The sequence below is a fragment of the Pipistrellus hanaki genome, assembly GCF_964339955.1.
Source record: "Pipistrellus hanaki genome assembly, chromosome: 3".
In the NCBI taxonomy this organism is placed as follows: Eukaryota; Metazoa; Chordata; class Mammalia; order Chiroptera; family Vespertilionidae; genus Pipistrellus; species Pipistrellus hanaki.
The window spans coordinates 129,837,363-129,845,019 of record NC_140505.1 but is presented as its reverse complement, the minus strand read 5'-3'; positions in this window follow the sequence as shown (position 1 = coordinate 129,845,019).

Here is a 7,657-nt window from a genome sequence, read left to right as displayed (position 1 = left end):
CCAGGCCACTGGCTGGTGGGGTGATCAATCAGGGAAGAGGGCCTCCATGATCTCTCCAAAGAGGGAGGCCCAGGCTACCTGGCTGGCAGCGCTGCAGCGGGTCTGAACTCTTCACCTGTCCTTGTATTCTATCCTATCCCATTTGTTCGACCTGTTCAATCAGTTCCTCCCTCTCTCTCCATATTGTCTCCTTTCAGCTTATAAACATACTAGAGGCCTGGTGCATGAAATTCATGCCCAGGGCTGGGGGGAGGGGAGATGTCCCTCAGCCCAGCCTGCACCCTCTCCAATCTAGGACCCCTTAAGGGATGTCCGGGCAGTCGGACATCCCTCTCACAATCCAGGTCTGCTGGCTTCCAACCGATTGCTTGCCTGCCTGTCTGATTGCCCCTAACCGTTTCTGCCTGCCAACCTGATCACCCCCTAACCACTCCCCTGCCAACCTGATCCACACCTAACTGCTCCCCTGCCAGCCCAATTGCCCCTAACTGCCCTCCCCTTCAGGCCTGGTTGCCCCCAACTGCCCTCCCCTACTAGCCCAGTAACCCCTAACTGCCCACCCCTGCAGGCCTGATTGCCCACAACTGCCTTCCCCTGCCAGTCACCTTGTGGTGGCCATCTTGTGTCCACATTGGGGGCAGGATCTTTGACCACATGGGGGCAGCCATCTTGTGTGTTGGAGTGATGGTCAAATTGCATATCACTCTTTTATTAGATAGGATTCACAGTAAAAGCAGCTTTGACTCAGTTACCAGCTCAGACTATTACTTTATCACTTTCTACCACTAAGTTTACATTTAATTTTATTATAATTTAAAATACACAGAAAAGTTGAGTACCATAATAGGTACCAATATACTTGCATGTAGATTTAACAATTTGCCTTATTTGCTTCATTTTTGTTTTCCTGAAGTATTTTAAATTAAATTATAGAAGATATGACATTTAAAAAAAATTAACTTCACCTGTTTGTGGGTTTTGTGTGTGTGTGTGTGTGTGTGTGTGTGTGTGTGTGTGTGTGTGTGTGTTTTTATAGAGAGGAAGAAATAGGGATAGAGAACCAGAAACATCAATGAGAGAGAAGAGAGAAACATCAATCAGCTGCCTCCTGCACACCCTCCACTGGGGGATGTGCCCGCAACCAAGGTACATGCCCTTGACTGGAATTGAACCTGGAATCCCTAAGTCATCAGGCTGATGCACTATCCACTGAGCCAAACCTGTTAGGGCTTGGTTTTTATTTTTATTTTATTTTATTTTTTGTTAATCCTCACCTGAGGATATTTTCCCATTGATTTTTTAGAGAAAGTGGAAAGTAGGGGAGCCTGTTTGGCTCAGTGGATAGAGCATCGACCTTCTGACCAAAGGATCCTGAGTTCGATTCCAGTCAAGTACACGCAGGCTCCTCCCTGGCCTGGGTCCTCGTTCAGGGCTGGTGCAGGAGGCAACCAATCGATGTGTTTCTCTCACATGGATATTTCGCTCTGTCTTTTCCTTTCTCTGCCATTCTCCCTAAAAAGCAATGGAAAAATATTCTTGGGTGAAGATTAATAAAAATAAAATTATTATTTCCTAATCCTTACCCAAGGACATGTTTGTGTGTGTGTGTGTGTGTGTGTGTGTTTTAATAAAATTAATTTTAGAGAGAGAGGAAAGGAAAGAGAAATGTTAATCGATTGCCTCCTTCATGAGCTCCGACCTTTCACTGTATAGGACTACCCTCCAACCTACTGAGCCGCACAGGCCAGGGCTTAATTCTCTTTTGACTTCAACAATGCTCCCTTCCCCCTGATTATGTTACTGGATTGTTGAACTGGGCCCATTGTCCCTGTCTACTCTTTCACCTTTGGATTTGTCTGATTGTTTCTTTGTTTTATGTCATTTAACAAGTTCATCTACCCCTTATTCCCTGCAAACTGGAGATTTCAATTTAAGTTAAACATTTTTGTCAGGAATATTCCTAGCTAATGCTGTGTACAATTTAGTGATGCTGATTTTAATTACTGAGTTAAGGAGGCAGTTCTCCCCAGTGTTGTTTTGTTTTTGGTTTTTGTTTTTGTCACTTTCAATCAGCAAATAATCCCGGGTATGCGCCCTGACCGGGAATTGAAACCTGATCTCCTGGCTCATGGGTCGACGCTCAACCACTGAGCCACGCAGGCCCGGCATAGCACACTTATTTAATTTCCACGTTGAAGAGTTCTGTAAATTATAACTATTGTTGCTGTTCATGTAAAACATGCTTATGACAGTCAAATGAATAGAAGTACCCCAAAGTGCTACTTTTTATACTTGTCTCTGTTGCTCCTGAATTGTGTCTGACACAATTAAATTTATAAAAATTTTAGCACGAAAAATAACATTTGTATCAGTCAAAAAACATTATCCAGGTAAGAGATAATGGTGGCTTGCACTAAGGTGATACTGAGGTGGTAAAAAGTGATTAGAGAAAATTATAAGATAACTTGTGCGTAACTATGACCTAGCTGAGGTCAAAGGGTATTTGCTGGTTAGTTACGGATTAATTTTGTTTTCCTACTTGAGAAAAACTTTCTCTAGTAATGTTAGGAGCTGAGACTATGGATGGAGAAAACAAAGGTGACCCACCCATTGGCAGGGGGATTGGTATGGTTATAACAGTAAATAGGTAGGAAATGATAACAGCTTGTGCTAGTGGCACCAATGAATGGGAAGTGAGAAGTTTTCAGATTCTAGATTTATTTAGAAAGTAGAATTAGTATGATTTGTTGATAAATTGGGCAAGAAATATAAGCAAAAGTTAGAAATCAGGTATGGCCCAGCCAGTGTGACTCAGTGGTTGAGTGTCGATCTATGAACCAGGAGGTCATGGTTTGATTCCCTATCAGGGCATATGCCCTGGATTGTGGGCTCGATCCCCAATGGGGGTGTACAGGAGGCAACTGATTATTGATTCTCTCTCATCATTGATATTTCTATCTTTCTTGCCCTCTCCCTTCCTCTTTCTGAAATAAATAAAATTTAAAAATCATATATATATATATATATATATATGTATATACATATATATATATATATATATATATATATATATTAAGGTATTATATGTGTACATATCTTACCATTCCTCCTCCCACTCCCATACATGTGCTCCCCCCACCCCCCCCAGTTTTGCATCCATTGGTTATGCTTATATGCATGCATTCAAGTCCTTCGGTTTATCTCTTATCTCCCCCATATCTCCCTACCCTTCCCTCTATAATTCAACAGTCTGTTTGTTGCTTACTGTCTCTGTATCTATCTTTTTGTTCATCAGTTTATAATGCTCTTTATTATCCATAAGTGAGTGAGATCATGTGGTGTTTTTCTTTCATTGATTGGCTTATGCACTGCCTAATGTTCTCCAGTTCCATCCAGGTTGCTGCAAATGATAAGAATTCCTTCTTTTTTATGGCAGCATAGTATTCCATTGTGTAGATGTACCATAGTTTTCTGATCCAATCACAAAAAACATATTTTAAAATAAGTAAGTTAAAAGGAGTATATACTTAAAAAAAAGTCACATAGTCCAGCCCTACAATAGGACAAGATGTATATTATTATGCACAGAAGAGACACATAAAAATAAATCCAAAGGGTGTGGATATACAATACTTATAGAAGGGAAGGAGCAAACAGTTGTAAACCATAGAGTGCAGACATTGAAGAGAAGAAATTCAAAGACTGATAACAGTATCTCCATGCTCAGAGGTCAGGGAGATAAGAGAAAACCAGCAAACACCTAGGAGGACAAATAGTAAGACTGGGAGAAAAGCCAGGTTAGGAGTAAGCAAAGCATTGCAAGAAGATAGGAGGACTCAACTGTGTCACATGTTGCTAATAGATCATGTCAGATGAGGACCGAGATTGGCTATTAGGGTTAGCCCTGTGGAAATCTTTGGTGATCTTGACAAGAGAAGTGATGACATGGTATAAGACAGTGGTCGGCAAACTCATTAGTCAACAGAGCCAAATATCAACAGTACTACGATTGAAATTTTTTTTGAGAGCCAATTTTTTAAAACAAACTGTATAGGTAGGTACATTATTATTAACTTAATTAGGGTACTCCTAAGCTGGCCTTTGCTAAAAACTCAAGGGGTCAAAGAGCCGCATGTGGCTCTCGAGCCACAGTTTGCCGACCACTGGTATAGGGCAAAAACTTGATCAATGTGGATTCAAAAGAGAGTAGGAGAGAAGATAGAGATAGTGGGTGCAGCAGACTGGTCTTTCTTAAAAAACAAAAACAAAAACAAAACAAAAAAAACCACATTTTTTTTTATTGACTTCAGAGAGGAAGCTAAAACCTTTAAGGAAAGAGAAATTTCGGGATAGAAGGATGGGCATAGCAAAGAGCAAAGTGGTGATATATAGTCAGATAATGTTAATCAAGATAGAGCGTTTCAAGAAGAAATGATAAGTTTAGAGACAGCAATGTAAGGAGGATGCCTACCCCTTGTCTAGGTCCAGAAATGTAATATATGTTATTATAATATCTTCTTTCATTGCAAAGAGAAGTTTGTGAATTGTCCTATCACTTACTTATGGTGTCTTTTGCTGAATAAAAGACTCGCTTTTTAAAATTTGAAAAGTTTAGCCCAGCTGGGTGTAGCTCAGCGGTTGAGTGTAGATCCAGGAACCAAGGGGTTACTGGTTCGATTCTCAGTCAGGGCATATGCCCGGGTTGAGGGCTCGATCCCCAGTGGGGGGAGTGCAGGAGGCAGCCAATCGACGTGTCTCATTGATTTTTCTATCTCTCGATCCCTTTTCCTTCCTCTCTCTCTCTCTAAAAAAAAAAATAAATAATAATAATCAATAAAAACATTTGGGAAAAAAAAGAAATTTTACATTTTTAGAAATTTTGATAAACGTTTTTGTTAAGTATTTTTAAAATTTTTTTATTGATTTTTTTTTATTTTATTGATTTTGTACAGAGAGGAAGGGAGAGAGATAGAGAGATAGAAACATCGATGAGAGAGAGTCACCGCTGGGGATATGCCCGCAACCAAGGTACATGCCCCTGACGGGAATCGAACCCGGGACCCTTCAGTCCCCAAGCTGACGCTCTATCCATTGAGCCAAACCAGTTTCGGCTTGTTAACTATTTTTAGAAATCTGGTTAAACATTTCTTTATCCATCTGAACGTTATTGTTATATTTTTATTCAATCTGTAGAAAATTCTAAGAATATTAATCCTTTACCTGTCAAAGCTGTCACCAATATTTTCTCCAGCTTTTTATTTGCCATTTAGACCAATCTTATTTTAATTTTTGACATGTGGAAGTTTTGATTTTTTCGTAGTTAAATTTACAAATCTTTAGTAAGTTGCTTTTAAGCTTAGGAAGGGATCTCCCTATCCAGAGATTTAAACATGCTTACATTTTTTCTCTCTTCCTCTCTTTCCTTCTGCTTCTCCTCTTTTTCTCCGCCTCCTCCTCCTTGTCTCAAGGCCAGCTTTAAGTAAAAACGAGCCACTAAGCTACTCCAATCCCTTGGGTCTCTTGGGGATCCTGTAGACCAAGAAAAACGTGGGGTTGGGGTTGGGGTTGGGATGGATTTCTCTACAACACCACCCCCTCCCTTCCCCTCCTCCATAATAAGCAGCTCAGTGTCGAGCTCCCCAATAAGTGCATGTAGGCCTGACAATTAATAAACTGCTGAAGTGAAAGGTGGCCTTTAGATATTCTGTATATGAATTTAGCCAGTTATACAGAGAGAATGAAAAAAAAAAAAAATATGGCCTGATTCTGATCAGATGCTGCTTGTTTCTCCTTACACCGTAGGGTTCTGTTCTATGTCACTTCCTTTGATGTCAGTGGGAGCTCTGTGCAGGACGGCGAGGCGAACACCAGCCTCTATACATGAAGGTGAGAACTGCCATTACGATAAACTATTCGGCAGTGCGGTGGAGGGAACATTGGTTTAACACACTTGGTGGCTACCCTGCAGATCCCACTGTCTGTGAGAGCTTTGTTCGCCCAGAGCAAACAAGAACTTTTTGAATCTTGACATACAAGGGCTCATTCAGCAGAGCATCCCCTGTTATGAGAGGAGGCACAGTGCTGAGCAGGCATTACCGTTTTCAGCCAGCACACAGAGGGCATTTCTCTCACATTCTCTCCATCTGTAAAGAGACTGTTTTCAAGACCCCAAAAACGGTTTTCTATAGATTGGGGAGATGTATAAATATTTTTACATGTTTGTACTCCCATAGAACGGGGGGTGGGTGTGCAAGCTACAGTCATATCCAAGTTGCTAGGTCTTTTCAGTATGGAAAGAAAGAATTCCTTACAAATGTTCGCTCAGGGTGCTACTGGGTGAAACACAGAGCTTGTAATAGAAACAACGAGAAAACCTTAAACGTGGAAAAGGTATTGAAAATGAAGAGCCATGTGCATTTGCTTTCTATCTCAGGAGCATTTTGTTGTTAATTAGCCCACAGAGACTTTCTCCTTTTCCCCCCTCACAATGAGTTATATATCATTTTTTAGAAACCCAGATCAAATGATGTTTTCAGGTTGTTATACTACAAATATCGAAATAAATAGAGGTCAAAGAGCAAATGGTTCACCTTTGGTGATTTTTTCCCACCCACCCATCCCCAGACTTTTCTCCCCCCTCTTTAAAAAAAAAAAAAAAAAACTTCATTGTTAAGCTTATTTCAGATGTCCCTCTTTTTCCCCCATAGCTCCCCTCCACCCAGTTCCCACCCTCCTCAGACCCTCACCACCCCACTGTCCGTGTCCATAGGTACTGCGTACTAGGACATGCATATAAGATTTTTGTCCAATCTCTTCCCACACCCTCACACCCTCTTCCCCCAAGAATTGTCAATCTGTTCCATTCCCATTCCCCTGATTCTATTACATTCACCAGTTTATTCTGTTCATCAGATTTTTTTTATTCATTTGATTTTCAGATTCACTTGTTGATTGATATGCCTTTGTTGTCACTTTGTTGTTCGTAATTTTTTTGTTGTTGTTGTTCGTAATTTTTATCTTTACCTTTTTCGTCTTATTCCTCTTCTTAAAGAATACCCTTCAGCATTTGATATAATACTGGTTTGGTGGTAATGAACTCCTTTAGCTTTTTCTTATCTGTGAAGCTCTTTGTCTGACCTTCAATTCTAAATGATTTTGCTGGGTAGAGTAATCTTGATTGTAGGTTCTTGCTATTCATCACTTTGAATATTTCTTGCCACTCCCTTCTGGTCTGCATAGTTTCTGTTGAGAAATCAGCTGACAGTCGTATGGGTACTCCCTTGTAAATAATTAACTGTTTTTCTCTTGCTACTTTTAATATTCTCTCTTTGTCTTTTACCCTTGGCATATTAATTATGATGTATCTTGATGTGGTCCTCTTTGGATTCCTCTTATTTGGGGTTCTCTGTGCTTCATGAACTTCTAAGTCTATTTCTTTCACCAGGTGGGGTAAGTTTTTGGTCATTATTTTTTCAAATAGGTTTTCAATATCTTGCTCTCTCTCTTCTTCTGGCATCCCCATAATTTGGATGTTGGTGCGCTTGAAGTTGTCCCAGAGGCTCCTTACACTATCTTCATATTTTTGGATTCTTTTTTCTTTTTGCTCTTCTGGTTGGGTATTTTTGCTTCCTCGTATTTCAAATCTTTGACTTGATTC